Here is a 17,077-nt window from a genome sequence, read left to right as displayed (position 1 = left end):
ATTTATTTAAATTCCCTGAAACGCAATTTCTTCTGTAAAATGGGATTAATGGTAGTAGTTGCTTCTTAGTGTTTGTTGTTTGTTTTTATTTTCTTTATAGAATTGCATAAAGTGATGCATTATAACCTAGTGTTCATTACTGAAACAGTGTTTATTAAAACAACAACAACAAAAAAATTAGTATCATGCAGTAAGTCTCATCGTAGGCTAAATTTTAAATCAAGTACAGGGGCGCCTGGGTGGTGCAGTCGTTAAGCGTCTGCCTTCGGCTCAGGGCGTGATCCCGGGGATATGGGATCAAGCCCCACAACAGGCTCCTCTGCTGGGAGCCTGCATCTTCCTCTCCCACTCCCCCTGCTTGTGTTCCCTCTCTCGCTGGCTGTCTCTCTGTGTCAAATAAATAAATAAATAAATAAATAAATAAATAATAAATAAATAAAATTTTAATAAAATAAAATAAATCAAGTACAAACATAAACCTTGTGAATGTCAGTTGAAGATTTCTATCATTGGGCAGGAATGGTTGAATCTATGCCATCATGGAAGAAAATATGGGAAGTGAGATAAAAACTGAAATGGGAATCAAAAAATCATGTTGGGGTCCTAGATCTGATTCTAACTAACTGACCTTGAGCTAGTTACTGAATGTTTCTGGGCCTTATGTTTCTCCACTTAAAAATGAGAAGATTGGTCTAGATGGCTTCTGATGACATAAATACTTTTCAAATGTTAGGCTTTGTAAACATTGTTCTTTATAAACATTTTCCCATGATGTCACTTTATACAATCGCAGGGTTGTGCTAGTCCCACGGATCCAAGAGGAGTGCACATGATCTGTCAGCTTGTGAGTAGGTGAGAACACCAGCAGAATGCTAAGTCTCCTGCAGACTCGTCAGAGCATTCATAAGTCTGAATTCCCTGGGCCAGTTCACATTGGTGAGGTTTATTCTGCTCTTTGCTTTCACATGGCTTTTTGCTTCCCTCATCAAAAGAGCTATTCTTCCCTGCCACGAAGAAGAGATGAAGTTCAATAACGGCTTTCCCTTTTCCAACAGAGACAGCCCTGAAATTTCAGCAAGAATACCATGTTCTAGGAGAAATATGGAATGGACAGACATAAAGTTCTACACTGTTTCTGTAAACAGAACTATCTGGTGTAGAGAAACATAATTGTTTCCCCTTTCCTTTGTTAAAAAAAAAAAATTAAAAACAGTGATCTCTGTAACTTCTCAAAGAGCCTTAAAGCTGTTTCCAGAAACAAAGAATGAGCAACATCAGATAGGTGCTCTGCAAGCATTTTAAGCATTTTAGGATGAAAAGAAAGGGGTGTAAATTGCTAAATAAATTTTTGTGTACCTATATACATTTCAATGTTTTTTTTTAAAGTATATATATTCATATTGTGTTAGTTTGACTCAGATGTGAAGCAACAGAAGTAGGTTTAGCTTACTCTTACTGGTATGGGCTTTTTATTTTAAACTGTGCAGGAAAGGAAAAAATGCAAGAAAATTCTTCAACAAATAAAGTGAAAGCATCAAGGTTAAGTGAGAAGACATTTATGATACTGTGTCAGGTCTAATGGCACCAAAATAACTCACAACTCAACTCATGCAGTATGGCCGCTGTGGCATCTACTGTATCTGCTTCTCATGTTCCTACTGGTTTGTTTTTTTTTAACCTTACCGTTACCCTCACACTTCTCTTTATTTTTGGTTTCTGCCGTGAAACGGTTTGTTCTGAATACTTTCTGTATGTATATCATTCAGGTTTTGCTTCACTCAACTGCCTCCAAAAATTCTTTGTATCTTATGTTAATCAAACACCAAAAGAGAGATTGGCTGAGGTAGGTTAACAGAGAGTCTAAATCCCTGGCCTTCCTTGTATTAATGTAACTTTCGGTCAGGCAACAATCTATAGTACAATCAGGTCTGAGGAAATCCTTCCGGGCATTAAACCCAAGGCACAGCACAGCATCCCACATGTAAGGAAGAGCATCGGAGCACTTGACTTATACGGGAGCTGCAGGTGCTTCAGGAATCATTCATCATGATTGGATCATTCCTCATACAGCACTCACACAGACCTGTTTGTTTTTTAAAGATTTTATTTATTTATTTGACAGAGAGAGAGAGACAGCCAGCGAGAGAGGGAACACAAGCAGGGGGAGTGGGAGAGGAAGAAGCAGGCTCCCAGCGGAGGAGCCTGATGCGGGGCTCGATCCCAGAATGCTGGGACCACGCCCTGAGCCAAAGGCAGACGCTTAAGGACTGAGCCACCCAGGCGCCCCAACCTATTTTTTAATAAAGACTAATAATTACTTTTTAAAATATATATATGTGAACATGCATACAACACACATACACACATATATACTGTGGACATTTATTTATATATTTGGTGTGATAACAACTGTTGATGACATGTATTTACATTTCATCCATTGATAATACTGAGTATTTTATTAATACACACAGACAGATGCACGGAGAGCATGAACAAGGGATAAGATAATAGTGTTCTTTCTTTAAAAAATCTCCCATGCTGTTTAATTTTCTTTACTCATATACACTTAATTATCTTCCACAGAAAATTCTTGGAAAGCTGAACTTGGGGTAATTTTTTTCCTGAGGATGAGACTTTAATTTCATTTATTTACTAACTTATTTCAAAAGTCATCACCACATTGATCAGTCACTGTGGTGAAATGTTGTGGTGCTTTATGTGCCAAAGGATAATATATTACTTTTTAAATTAAAGTTTACATTTCTATGAGTACCTAAAAACAGACCCACAAACACATTATCAATGGCAAAATGAATTATTTGCAATTCTGTGTTAAATAAGTGTTGTCTGTCTTACTCATCTTCATAAAAAGAGTATGCCCCTTCTTTCTACCAGCATCATCACATTTTCTTAAAACAAGATTAATCACCACAATTTGCATGATTGAACAAATCAGCAATGATATTAATCCAATTTTTTAAGAATACTGCCTAAACTACTGAATCAACCAAAATTTATTTAGGCTACCTATTTAAAATGTCCCAGCTATTAGTTAGTAAATAGCTTACTAGTCCTAACTTTGGTGTCTCTTCTCTTCCCATGATAGCAGCTGTAGAAATGCTACTTATTCTGTTTGCTTTATTTGTAAATACTTAGAAGCATAAAGATCCCTGTATTTGCTGTTACTTCTATCAACCAAATGTTAAGGCAGTTGTAAAACACTAATAATGGCTTGTATTTGAAGCATAACCACCAAACTCAGTGTTGATGTTAATTGCACAAAATCAATTTTTAAAAATATATTTATTTCCACGATTAAGTCCTATGTACATGATACATTTAAAGTGATTAATATATGAAATTGGTAAGCTTACGAATTCATAGAACTTGGGCTTAATCTTGGTTTCATTGCTCAAGAAGTGTGTCTTTGGACAAATGGCTTAATGTTTTGGTCCCTCTACTTCCTCATAAGTTAATGTGGGTAATAATAATATTCACTGTAATAATGTATGCAACATGCTTTATGCAATTCTTGGTAGTTCCTTAATTAATGTAAGCTCTTACAATGTCAGGGAGATCAGACAAGAGGACTGACACTTATTTCTCATGCCCATTTCCCAGGCCACATCCCTTGTGGCCTTTTTCTCTGGCCCACAGCTGCAAGTGTCCTTCTCTGCAACTAAGATACAGGTAGAGAAAGCACAACGTTAAAAAGTTAGGATAATCATATACGTGTCTCCTTGAAATAAGAAGAAGAGGCAATCAAACATGTATTTTTTTTTTTTAACAAAAGTTTTAGTGTTCAGAGCAGACTCTCTTCCAGGCCATTTCTATTCTAGAAGAAGAACCTTAGACACTCAGTTACATAGAGGAGTTCAAAAAATGCCTTCAGCATGGCTTTACAGCTTGTTAGTTTACCAACATGAGTGGCCAATTGAGGAAAGTGCGAATTAATACGTTGCATTTAAGTTTAATATGGGTCATACGTTCACAGGGTGCAAGGATAGGATGCAGCAGTTTGCTCAGACCAGCTTGCAGTAGCTTGCAAGAGCCAATCTGTAAATATTCAGAAAATGTGTGAGCCAGTTTTTAGACACAGTTATGTTAAAAAATTTAAGTATGCATTACAGTTCTATAAATTATACTTTTAAGTGTTTAAAATACATAAAAGTCATGACACACCAATTATTTTACTGCGTTTTTCTCCTATTTGTGTTTACATCTCTTACATTTCTGTAACTGTGTGTTACTGCACATCTCTTCCCGACACTGTGGTAGGCCACATTTTACCGGAAGCTTAAAATTGTCCATAATAGAAATATAGATACGAAGGAAACTTACAAACACTACAGATCAGGACTTGTTTTTGTTTTTTAATTGTGTAGACTTAAAAAATGGAGAATGTTATAATGGAGAAGAAACTTGAGTATTGTGTCTTTGACCCTTAACATTATGAATCCATTCCTTCCACAAGAACTGGTCAATGCAGAATCCTATAAAACTTAGCTTCAAGCCTTCATTTGAATCTAACTCTGAAAGGTCATCCCTGTCCCACAGCTACATTTAAGATTTGCTAAAGATTCTGTTGCAAAAGCATCACAATTCGACTGGTCCTGTTAATACCTGCTCCTCTCACTCTTTTAGAGATGTTGTTCCCAAGAGTATTTCCAAATAAACATACTGTATACAGATCTCTAAGAGCGTGTTTCCTGAGAAATTCAAACTGAGACCGTTGGTGTCTGGAGTGATTTGAGGAAGCAAATTATAAAATGGGATTTTGCAGAAGGCTGACAATGAGGACAGTGTCCTTGATGGTGTATAGAATATAGAGAGCTCCAAGTGTATTGTCACGGTGCAGATGTTAAAATTGCAACTGGGGATGAAGTAGGGTGACATATCAGTATAAGTGTATGAATTGTCAGGCGTAGTATCTCAAGACATTGAGACGTACAAGAGAATTAGTGATTGTAAGGATTGTGTAATAATATGGCTGTTGTTGTTAGAGTCACTCAAGATAATGAAAGGTTGAAGGTAAATAATCACCAGTTTATGGCAAAATGCAAAAAACAGAGAAACTAATGGGCAGCATATAAAGAGATCATCCTCTCCTTCAGGAAGAGGGCAGAACAAAAATGAGAAGCAGTCCTAGGATTTAGTTAAAAAGGGTAGCAGAGTGTCAAAGCAGTTTAAATTCTCAAATCTAATAAATCTGTTAATGCCAAGATTAATGTTTTATAGGAAAAAGTGGAGACTGTCAGAGTTGGAATAGGGGCATAAGGATTGATGGACTGAAAAATCATGAATCCTTTGATTCCCTGGAAATACTTTGGGTCTACCAAAGGGGCCAAGTCCTCTATATTACCGTACCAGCCCCACCCCCATCCCTGGTTAAAGATAACACGAAGTCTCTATTTCAAAATAAAACATGCACTACTCCACTCCAACCTACCCTCCTGGCCACCAGGGAAGGAACTGGGATCAAGACACCACAGAATCTGGCTGAGAAAGTGCTCAGTCTGATAAAAGAAGAAAGGGGCTATGTGCTGAAGAAGCTGCAGGACGTAGCCAAAATGTTCTGGCAAGAGCTAGGGGATCATGTATAAGATTGGATCTTGAGGATGCTGGGAAACAGTACAAAATTGGGTAAGTTCTTTATATGGCAGCACTCTTTCATAACACAGGATTTAACACCACAACAAGGATTCTGGGAGATATGCTAACATCCTGCTAGGATGACTTTCGGAAGCTTGGAGAAACAGTATTCCACAGTAAAACTGATAAGCCAGAAATGCATGGCAGATGGTAGAAGAAAGGATCATAAGATTCAGATAAGTAGGATTATTAGAATAAATATACTAACAAAACCCATCCACCTACTCTTTCTGATAGGAGGATATTCTGTTCACTAAAGCAATGAGGACACAGTGTTGAAGAGAGCTAGTCTCTCTTATTCTGTATGCCTTTTGAAATTGTTCCATAGTCCCCTGATAATCTTCTTCTTATTTTTATTTGTCTCTCTTTGCATTTTAGTTTGGGAAGTTTGATTTGATCTGTCTTTAGCCTCATTAGTTCTTTCCTTCTCTACATCCGGTCTACTGATAGACATCGCAAAGCATTCTTGTTTTCTGTTAAGGTATTTTTTATTTTTATCATTTCCTTTTGAATTCTTACTTAGACTCTCTATCTCTTTGCTTACATTACCAGTCTGTTCTTGTGTGCTGTCTATTTTTTTTTCCATTAGAGTCCTTAGCATAGATCATAATTATCTTAAAATCCCCTCTGATAATTCCCAAATCTATAATATGTTATCAGAGGTATCATATCTATCACCAATTCTGATGCTTACTTTGCATCTTCAGACTATTTTCGTCCTTGCCTTTTAGCATTACTTGCATTTTTTTTTCTTTTTGTAGAAAACCCTCATTATGTATTGGATGATGGGAATGGAGGACTAAGAGAAAATGTGCTCCTGCCTATCTCACCTACTCTCTATACTATTGTACCACACTTCTGACATCAGATGTGCAGGTTTTCCAAACCCAAAAATTCTGCAACACTACAGGGATGTCCTACAATTTAACTTAATTAATTCTGACATTATCTGCAATAGTGCCTGTCCCACAGGACTTCCCCCACCCAACCCTTCACTGTAGATGCCAGTTACAAGCACAGGTTGTTACCTGCGTTTCTGACTGACCAGAGTTTCCCAGAACCCCCTCTTTGTGTTTGATTAATTAGTATAGTGGCTCACAGGACTCAGGAAAATAATTTACTTACTGAATCACTGGTGTGTTACAAAAGATTTTAGAGAATACAAAACAGTAGCCATGTGAAGAGATACATAGGACAAATTATGGGGTGAGGAGCACACAACTTCCATGCTCTTTTCAGGCGTGCCACCCTCTCCTCATTTCCACACTTTCACCAACCCAGAAGCTCTCTGAACCTCTCCTTTTGGGATTTTATGGAGGCTTCACTGCTAAGCATGCTTGATTAATTCATTGGTTATTGGTGATTAATTCAACCTCGGACCTTTCTCTCCTCCACTGAGGTCAGGGGGTGGGACTGCAAGTTCCAACTCTCTAATCTTGATTGCGTCTCCTGGCAACCAGCCCCTATCCTTAGGGACTTTCCAAAAGTCATCCCATTAACATAAACTCAGGTGTGGTTGAAAGGGGCTTGTTGGGAATAACAAGAGACCCATTTCAACTTTAGGGTTCTGGACCTATTTGAGGATGAGATGACTTTGTGTGTGTGTGTGTGTGTGTGTGTGTGTGTGTGTGTGTGTGTGTAAATACATGCACAAAAGATCCTCCCATTGTTTTTATCACTTAGGAAATTCCAAGTGTTTTAGGAGCTCTGTGCCAGAAATGGGGGCAATGACCAAATATATAGATTTCTTATTATTAATTGCAGTATCACTGGAGGTAAATAGGTATGTAATGTGAGGTTTTATATTAATATGAGTAGGAGTTCCACTGTGTTTACTGTTTGTTATAGCTGTAGGTGACAGAAGTTTCCATTTCCTCTAGTGTCCTCGCTTATGTTGACTTTGTGCTTCCCTATGTCCTACTCCACTGAGAGATTTTTGCATCTTGCAGCTATTTCTGTTGTAATTCACTGCTATTATACCAGAGCCCTGTTGTTTCATTGTTAAGGTTTGAAGAAATTGAAACCTTCTCTAATCTTATGATAAAATGTGAGTACTTTCGTTAGTGAGTCTGGGTCCCTGAGATATGGACAGCACAATGGTTTCTTAGCTTCCTTTCTCCCCTTTCTCCCTTTAGGTGAGATAGAGTAGATAGGGCTGGAGTATGAGAAATGCCCTTCCCTCAGGTAGGACAAGCTCCAGTAACATTTTCCCTCAGGTAGGACAAGCTCCAGTAACATTTTCCTTTCCAAAGAGTGGGCCTTTGTTATGGAAAATATTCTGAATTTATTTCACAACTATTACTCTACCCTTCCCCTGAGAAAGCCAAGAGTTGATCTTTCTTGGCTCTACTGTGAGGACTTGGTGGGGTTTCTGGACATAAGCCCAACAGAAGTGTGGGAGGCCCTCTAAGACTTGAGCCCCAGTAGTTTTTTACTCTCATGTTAGTCCACACTCTGCCTCCAGCAATTCATCCAGATTACCATTTAATTGTCCCTACCAGTTATGGCCCAACAGCTTCTTCTGGTAAGCAGATCCCATCAGTGACTGGATTCACTTCTGTCTATAGATTTTGAAGTGGCATTTTTGCCCTGTGTACTTTTCTCTGAAGGGTTAAAGAGAGCTATTGATTTTAAGTTTGTTCAGCATTTATTTATCATAAAGATGAGACTGATGATTACTGAACATTTTACACATTGGAGATTAAACCAGAAGTCTTTTCATACCCTTTTAATAATCAACGCTCTAGAGCAATTGGTTAAGTGAACAACTCTTGATAATCAACAACTTTGATTATCAGGTCATGATCTTAGGGTAGTGAGATCAAGCCCCACACCAGGCTCCTCACTCTGGGGAGTCTGCTTGAGACTCTCTCTCTCCCTCTCCTGCCCTCTCCCTGCTTTCTCTCTCCCTCTCTCTCTCTCTCTCTCTCTCATATAAATAAATAAATCCTTGAAAAATAATGCTCTGGGCAAAAGCTGAAGTGATATTGATATGTCTTTCCTTTTTCCTTAATTACACTCATCTTCTCTGCATTCATCAGTGTCCCATTATGTAACATCCCTATACACCACTTAGGCATAACTTTTCAGATATGGTGTTCTTCTAGACCAAATTTCTCAGATGAAAGATGGTAAGTACTTCCTTTCCCCAGATAGCTGGTCACAGGCATATGATCTAGGCTTGACCAATAAGATGCTCCTGTTAGATATTATGAATCTTGAGGCAGTGGTTCAAATACCCAGGAACAGCAGAAAAATTGCATGGCCATTGTAGAAGAATCCTGCTCGAAATGAGGTGGAGAGTAATTGATGATGTCTGTGCTATAGGCAGAGGTCTCACCAGTTACTTTGGTTTGGCCTCCTCTTTGTTTTACTGCAGCCTACTTTCCCTAAGCTCTTGACTATTTTTCAAGCCTGTGAATTTGCAATCTAGCCTATGTCTGTCCAACAAATTCATTCTCTTCTTAAGCTAATCTGGGTTAGTTTTTCTTGCATACAACCATGAAAATTGACTGACATAACAAACCTGTATTCCAAACATTTAAATTATTTATTTGTATTTGCCTATTGAAAACAGAAAACCCACAACAATAATATCTTCATTATGATATCATAGTTGGTTTTCTTTTTAACCTTTTACTTTTCTGATAAGAATAACACCAGTAAAATACCTAAAATCTAAAATTATTGAGTACTTTACAATGGAAGTTAATTTACACTTTAGGTAATTCATTATTCACACTGTCTCTAATAAAAAAGTTTTTTACTACTCAAAATAAGTACTATAGTGGAAGTTAAAGCTAGAATTAGTTATTAAAATATTCACTAACATAATAAATCCATCAGTAAAATATGATCTTCTAAAATATAGTAAATTGATATTCATTTCAAGGCAAAGCTATTCCTTGTGAGGTTAATTTCATATATACACCTTAGACACACAAAGATTGATTCTTCTATAATATACAAATGTAAAATACCTAATTGATAGTTTCAGAGAAAGCAGAAATTAATGAGGAAAGAAAACATCTTGAATAAAAATCCCTGCACTTCAGTTAAAATACATTTATTCTATTAAAGTTTTACATTATTTTTACGGGTTTTTTTTTTTTCTATCTGAGTGAACAGGAATATATATTAAACACTTAGTGATGTTTAGCATAAATTAAGGAAATGAAAATCATGAAGTAATGTCAAAGGCCAGTGTTTTTTAAAGTAAAATATCCATGAGCACTATTTTACAAATCACAATTTATTAATTATTAGGTTTTACATTCAGTTTAAAGGTGCCTGTGAGCTGAATTAATTCACAGTAACTGAGATTACTTGAAAAGATCTAGGGAGACAGTGAGAAACTAACTAGGGCTGTATGGGGAAAAAAGACATTTTGTTATAGATATTCTGTTGAACTGAAGCATTCAAATGTGTGCTAAGTGATGAATGATTTCTTCAGTTTCTTAAGGCACTCTTTACTATGCCATCCCACTTTAATTTTAATTGCAAACATACCCACACATACATGTGATACAGTTGTATGCTTAAATCCATGTATTTGGCATCCTTGTCTTCCTTTTTAAAAGTGTATTTCCTTATAGGGGCACCTGGGTGGCTCAGTCGGTTAAGCGTCCAACTCTTGATTTCTGGCTCAGGTCCTGATGATCTGAAAGTCCTGAAATGGAGCCCTACATTGGGCTCCTCACTCAGCAGGGAGTCTGCTGGAGATTCTCTCTCTCCTTCTCCCTCTGCCTCTCTCCCCACTCCCTCACCCTCAAATAAATAAATAAACAAAATATATTTTTTAAAGATTTTATTTATTTATTTGACAAAGAGAGAGACAGCCAGTGAGAGAGGGAACACAAGCAGGGGGAGTGGGAGAGGAAGAAGCAGGCTCCAGCGGCGCAGGGAGCCCGATGCGGGGCTCGATCCCAGAACCCTAGGATCACACCCTGAGCTGAAGGCAGACACTTAACGACAGAGCCACCCAAGCGCCCCTAAAATATTTTTTTTAAATGTGTAATTCCTTATATACTTTGACCCCAATAAGATTATCAAACAAAATTAGAAATGGTGATTGGGAAACATACATTCAATAAATAGTAAGATATCACATTATATGTCACTGATTCTTGATTTAAAAAGAGTAAGATTTAAAGTCAAATGGAAATTAGAATAAAGTTATACAAAAAGCAATAGCCTAACAGTATGGAGGGTCATCTTGAAGATCTATAAACTAAAATTCACAGACATGTTAAGCATTTCTGCAAAGTTAGTTGAGCTGTGTTCAGTGTTAAGAAACTCTCCTTAGAACATGTAAATCTTTACACAATCTTGCTATTAGTGTTCTGATACAGGTGCCTCTTAAGTTGTTATTGGTGGTAGTTGTGATGGTGTGTTAATGAGTAGGGAAACTTCACAAAAAAATAAAGTTATTGGAAAAATAGTTACTGTCTTTTACAACTCCAAATTCATGGCACATGAAAGATCAAAAATGTTATATACAATTTTGTATATTTTTTGTTAATCTCCAAATCATAATCTTCAGTCAAAGCAGTTTATTTGAAAGAAAATAATTAAGGCTTTTGGATTTTTAAATTTAAGCCAATGCCATACCTAATTTAATATTTAATTTCATTTAATTTGCCTTGTTTTCCAACCTATCAACATATCTTTCCAGTTCCTTTTTACTTTACACACTTTTTAATTTTCAACCCTTAGCCTCGCGTCTCACACACAACACAACAGTAGCCAGTATGTCTTAGAGCCCATGCCCACCTCAGCCATTCAATTACTCTGAATTTTGGCAAAATTTCCCTCAAGTGATTTTCTTGCTCCCACTTTTCAGCTCCTGTAATAGTTCCATATGTTGCATCCACATTAATAGTTCCATGTATTACATCCACGTTAATTTTCTTAAATCTTTTTCTATGCAGTGCTCTTGTTAAGCCTTTCCAATGGCTTCAATGCCATTCCATTCCATTACAATTGTACGTCAGCCTATCCTCATTCTAAAATGAATCCAAATGTTCTTACTTATAATCCCAAAACCCCGTTGCTATTTTCTTTTTCTTTTGTGCCTTTTGCTATTCCCTCATTCCTAGGATAAGCACCCCCCAAATAGGTTTAGAAACATAGAAATTTAGGTTGGAGAGATCTAATGACATTTTTTTGTTTCTACTTGAAATCTTTGGTATATTTTGCCTTGTCTGGGAATTCTTGATCTTCTCACCTTCTATTGAGATCCCTCTAGATCTCAAAGTATCTTTTTGTGGATCCATACTTAGCAAAAGTAATAAAATCTTTTCTTACAATAACTTCCAATTATATATTTCATGAGTGATCATTGGATAAATAAAGAAACAAAGAAGAAGCAACAGAGGGGCACCTGGGTGGCACAGCGGTTAAGCGTCTGCCTTCGGCTCAGGGCGTGATCCCGGCGTTATGGCATCGAGCCCCACATCAGGCTCTTCCGCTATGAGCCTGCTTCTTCCTCTCCGACTCCCCCTGTTTGTGTTCCCTCTCTCACTGGCTGTCTCTATCTCCGTCAAACAAGTAAAATAAAATCTTTAAAAAATAAAAATAAAAAAATAAAATAAAAGCAGCAACAGAAAAATATTAACTAGGTTAGTAAGGAAAACAAATCAATCCTTCAAGTTGAAATAAAACATTTTTTTCCCTTTTCTGTGTTCCATTAGCATCGTTTTCTTGTATCTTTAAATGAGGCCATCTTTGATTTGTCTTTAGAGCCAGATTTTCTTTGAACCCTCCAAAGTTAAGGCATCTGTCTCCACTTCCCCAATACTGAGTCTTTGTACTAAGATGATCATTCTGTTGTCATACAAACTCTGGGCCTCACATGGTAAACTTCCCTAAAAGATGGAACTTTGTAGAACTTTGAAAACACAATGCATTATTGACCTGATTTTCTAATACCCAACAGACTATTTTTTCTAGGGCTTAGTTCCCACATTATCTTTTGATGTTCCTGTGGAAGAGGTGAGTACTTGCAACACCAGCAGCCTAATTAGGAACACTCTTGTCACTAGGGGATATCCCAGACCTTCCTTAAGCTCAATCACCATGTCCTGAAATATACAGGGCGGGGTAATGCATCTTATAAATGCCAATTTATTTAGGTTCTAATCACAGATACTTCATCAACTGACAAAAGAAAAACCTCAGTAGGTACACCACTTCAAAATCTGGGACAACTTACATGTAATTTCTGGAATCAGCAGGGACACACAGCTGGAGAAAAATAAAAAGCTTGCTGTAATTGAAAATTGCCTTGCAGCTTGGTTGTGATTAAAATGTTCAATTCCTTGAAATCTTGTTTAGCAATTAAATCTGTTTTACTTAGGCATTGAGATATTGTCTATTGTCCTGGAATGATCAAACTGGTACAGACATGTCTTAGCATTCAATGTTACATGAAAATGTGAATTAAAAAAAAAAAAAAAAAAAGATGTAGCTGAATTGATCACCACAAGCAGAAGGCCGTCTTTCAGAGAAGTGAGTGGAATAACCAGCTCAGTTAAATTATCCATCTAACTTGAAAATTCAGAATTAAATTGGATCATTATATTAGCAAGAAAGTTAATAATGACAAAGCTAAGTATCATACCTAGATATGAACTATCTCAAGGCCAAACGCTCTATACACACACTTCTTTTGTTCAAGCTTTTCTAGTTCACTAATTTCCCTTTTGGGTCTGTTATGCTAGTAATATGCAAATAAATTTGTGGTTAATAACATCTATTATCTTCAACTAGGTTCCAAATTTCATTGTTTCTCAACAGCTGTTTCAAATAAATAAAAACGAAGGTAACATTACAAAAGGAACGAAATACTTCCTGCTCTTCTAAAAGGACTTCATTCTCAGCAGCTAAATAACAAAATGAAATTTATTTGATTCATTTTGCAGCTCTGCAAACCTGCAATCATCCTCCAAGTTCTTGGGAATATGGTTTTTGACAGCTTTGTTTTTTAGTTAATATTTTCACTGTTGAAAGGCTTATGTACATTTTCCTCCACTTTAATCTGTTTTCCCATAGAGAATGTAATAAATTCTCCTGCAAATATTTGCATGTCTGTGTATCTCTCTTGGTATGCTGTTTACATTAAGGCTCTCATGTAAGTTAGATGAATTCACCTCAGTAGTTACAGCTTCATTATTAACACAACCTGCATGGCATAGTTCAAGATCTTTCAAAGAGAAATTTTATATAATCACTGTTATTCTAAGTCCACATCACTGAATGAACATTGTCAATGTATTTCAGAAAGAAATAGAAGAGTTAATTTAGATCAGGTCTATTAATAGGTGGATAGGTCTGAGTTTTGCTTCACAAAAACTTTTTGAATCATTCTCCCCCTCCTTCAACGGAAGGTTTCTGTCTGATGTTTGATTATTCTTTTTTTTTTTTTTTTAAGGTTTTTTATTTACTTGTTTGACAGAGAGAGACAGCCAGCGAGAGAGGGAACACAAGCAGGGGGAGTGGGAGAGGAAGAAGCAGGCTCCCAGCGGAGCAGGGAGCCCGATAGGGGGCTCGATCCAAGGCAGAATCTCAACGACTGAGCCACCCAGGCGCCGCAGATGTTTGATTATTCTTGATACACTTGATTGTAAATCACAAGTGGGCTTGCCTTGTCTTCTGAACCACAACTGTCTGCCTGTGCCTGCTGGGATGCTCACCTCAAAAGCCAGTTTTAATCTTTTTGTAAAGAAAAAATATGAATATATAAAATATAAAGATACATAGGAAATGAATATTTCACTGTGGTTCCTAAACTTGAAAAGAATCACATGCATCGAGAGAGACAAAGCAGAGTCTCAGGGTTTAAAATGTTTGCTCTATGTCTGTCTCCTCTTTACAATGTAAAAGAAATTAGTATGTTTGTATCCACTCCTTCTCTACCTAACACAATAGCAGTTGCATTAATATTAGAAAGAACTGGAAGTTGTGGTTCTCAAACATTTTTGTTTTTGTACCTCTTGAAATAATTCTGGGAAAGTATGTATCCATAGCACATTTTACATGAAAATCTAAATTTTTATCGTAAGTTTAGATATTGACAAAAAGCATAATGTACGTTTTATGTGCTTTAAGTATATTTTTATCAAATCTTAGAACTACAAACTTAGCTGATGCTTTTTATAGACAATGACCACTATAGCCTAATTAGAAAAATCCACTCTTAAGGTCAATCAGCCAAATCAAACTTTCTTTATGTCAGAAAAGAAAAAGTCTGATTTGATTTTTTTGTTTCTAAAAAACCTATTAATGCATGCTCCCATGACAACCATTTCACATCTTCTGAATGAATTTCTATAATAGAACACTAGATAGGTTGGATGGGAAAATTTGCTGAGTTTATTTTTGGGGTTAAATAAGGTACTACCCCCTGCAATATGTCCTATTTGCTCTTACTAGATCCTCAATCATATGCAAGACACTCTCAAATTGTGCTTTTTTTCATCAGTCCTCAAGGTTTTGCCATTGCTAGGATGACTCTGTAATGGTATTCAAGATGGAAAATTTGCCTTAATGTTGTGAAATGAGAGCAGACAGGTGATTGTAAAAAGAAATATTGGAACAGGGAGCCAAGAGACCCCAGGTTTTTTTGAGGTAGAAAGTTGGATATCTGAAAAATAATTTCCTAAAAATTATATATGCTTGTGTATCTCCTAGAGAGACTTTAAGTATTCACAGGAGTATATACACCCCAGTTTGACTTTGAAGACTTGCTTGGGACAGCGTGTGATCAGACTCCTCTACTTTTAGGTAAGGAAATAAGGCTGAATATCAGTGAATTACCTGCACCAAAAATTGTGTGTCCCTTTACAGTCTGCAAAACTAGTTCTTGTATTGTTTTCTTCTTGAGGTCCTCCTCATCTGGCTTTATCATATGCATATTTCTTGTTTTCTATAGAACTGTTGTTTCCTTTTTCAAAAATCCAGTGGGCCACTACTGTCACAGACTGAGAAAGAGGTGCCAGGACTTGTAGGCTCTCAAATCTAGGTTTTGAAAGTTTGCTTTGTATCATTCATGATGGTAAAAGAAGGTCTGGGAACATGTGATCTTCAGGGACATTGGAACATATTCAAAGTATATGGTTGCTCTCTAGGTCACTCTGCCTAGACTAACACTGAACAAATTGTCTACTTTCGATATATTTTATATAACTGTATTTAAATTTCTTTAAGTGAAGGATTAGGTATTTTTCCCTCTGATTATCTCATCAAATTGTTTAGTATAGTGGTTTACAAATAATAAACATTTAATAAATATTGAATGACTTACATAAGCAATCTTGATTTTAAAGTTATAGGCTGAAAGATAATTGTCAGCAGGAAAATCTTGCTCCAAGCTACTCAATTAAAATGACGATCATAATCCAGGTAAACAAAGCATATGGTCAAAATTAAATAGGAGGTGGATACCACGAAGCAAAAATAAACTATGTTGGCATGCATTTTTCTCATTTATAATTTTTTTTGTTTGAAATTAAGTAGGGAATCCTGGAAACTCCAACTAGTTGCATAAATACGAGAAAATTATTTAAATCATCTCTTCTAAATTTTAGCATCCATAAAATTTTTAAAAATTGACCTGGCTGACAGACAAAATTATTTCTCTTTGTATATCTCATGATTTTTCATGATCTTTTCTACAAAAGATCTTCCTATCCGCATGTTTTATTAAAGCATGTTTTGATTTTTATACAACTTACTTTAACACCTTTTCCTACAGCAATTACTACTTTTTAATTCCTAAGTTGCAACAAAGAAGTGGTTATTTTTTGACATATCCCTGGCTCTGTGACTATCATTTATTCAAACATTCATTCAAAAAAACAAGATTGAGTGACAACCATGTACCGAGCACTGGAGGTACCTCACTTGCTGAGACAGACCTGGTCCCTGATGCTTATGAAAACATAGTCTATCCCGGGTAAACAAATAAAGCATTGCAACAAAATATGATACATATTCATAGAAGTGAGTAAGTAAGGGCCACAATAAAAACAATCTGGCTTTTTTTTTTTTTTTTTAAGTCAATACCATCTGTGACATATTCTCCTTATCCTTATTATTACCCACAGAGTTCCAGGGCACTTGTACCATCTTCAAAGATTAAAGGACTTATAATTTACTTTATCAGTCATGACTTTCTGCTTCGTGACTAAGTATATCAATATCGAAGACTATTGATCTGTGTTCCACTTGGTTCTCTGACAAACTAAGATATATAAGGCCTTAAGTACTCTTGGATTTGTTTTAATCCTGAGATTTCAGTGATAAATTGTATTCTATTGGCTTTGCCTTTTACGTATCTTAATTCATGTAATCCTCATAACAAACCAATAAGGTTGTTATAGATTGAATTGTGTTCACTCAAATCCTTATCCCCAATACCTCC

At 36.3% G+C, this 17,077-nt stretch overlaps 1 pseudogene; it reads right to left on the bottom strand.

Moving 5' to 3' along the window:
* LOC113262323 (uncharacterized) overlaps nt 1-17,077 on the bottom strand; it is a 142,306-nt pseudogene that overhangs the window by 110,435 nt on the left and 14,794 nt on the right.

The sequence above is a fragment of the Ursus arctos genome, unplaced genomic scaffold (genome assembly GCF_023065955.2).
Source record: "Ursus arctos isolate Adak ecotype North America unplaced genomic scaffold, UrsArc2.0 scaffold_9, whole genome shotgun sequence".
In the NCBI taxonomy this organism is placed as follows: Eukaryota; Metazoa; Chordata; class Mammalia; order Carnivora; family Ursidae; genus Ursus; species Ursus arctos.
The sequence above is the reverse complement of the archived record's forward strand: the minus strand, read 5'-3'. Positions and strand labels throughout refer to the sequence as shown.